Source organism: Suricata suricatta, unplaced genomic scaffold (genome assembly GCF_006229205.1).
Source record: "Suricata suricatta isolate VVHF042 unplaced genomic scaffold, meerkat_22Aug2017_6uvM2_HiC HiC_scaffold_42756, whole genome shotgun sequence".
Lineage (NCBI taxonomy): Eukaryota > Metazoa > Chordata > Mammalia > Carnivora > Herpestidae > Suricata > Suricata suricatta.
The window spans coordinates 1-640 of NW_021890164.1; the positions used below are offsets into that span (position 1 = coordinate 1).

General features: G+C 59.2%; 1 non-coding gene across 1 annotated transcript; it reads left to right on the forward strand.

Moving 5' to 3' along the window:
- Nucleotides 1-135: 135 nt before the first annotated feature.
- Nucleotides 136-241, forward strand: TRNAL-CAA. The gene is made up of 2 exons: nucleotides 136-173; nucleotides 196-241. It is a non-coding gene; the product is annotated as a tRNA-Leu (tRNA).
- Nucleotides 242-640: the final 399 nt, after the last annotated feature.

Consider the following 640-nt stretch of genomic DNA (forward strand, 5'->3'; position numbering starts at 1 on the left):
CGGGTCGCTCTCCGTTCCTCCCGCCGCTCCGGGCGCCTCTGACGACAGCGCTGCCTGCGGCGCAAACGTATACGTCACAGAGGCGCCAGGCCTGGGCATCTACTTCAGTAAAAAATCTCTCCCTCTCCGTAAGGTGTCAGGATGGCCGAGTGGTCTAAGGCGCCAGACTCAAGCTCCGCTTCCCCGCGTTGGGGATTCTGGTCTCCGAATGGAGGCGTGGGTTCGAATCCCACTTCTGACACATCGTTTTTTTCCCTCCTGTAATGTTTTACGCAATGACATCGACCTGAGAAATATGTATCGAACACTTAAAGACCTAAGTGTTAAAAACTGACTTGAAAATTCTATCACAGGGAACGTTGAAACGCCGAAAACAGCGAAGGCGAAAGTATCGCGATACTTTTTGAATCCCGAGCTATTTGGGAGCGGAGATTCCCCAGACGTTGAAGCAGCTGAGGCATCGCGAGAGATCTGGAAACCGCGAGACTTGGGTCGCCTATCGGCCTGAGCTGCGGCGCGGAGGGAGGAGAGGGGCGGTGGTGTCTGTCCGCCCGCCTGTCCGGCCGGGTGCCCGTCCGTCCTGGACCCGGCCGTGCCCGGCGCGCGGGGCCCGCGGCACTGCGGCCCACGCAGTGGTACG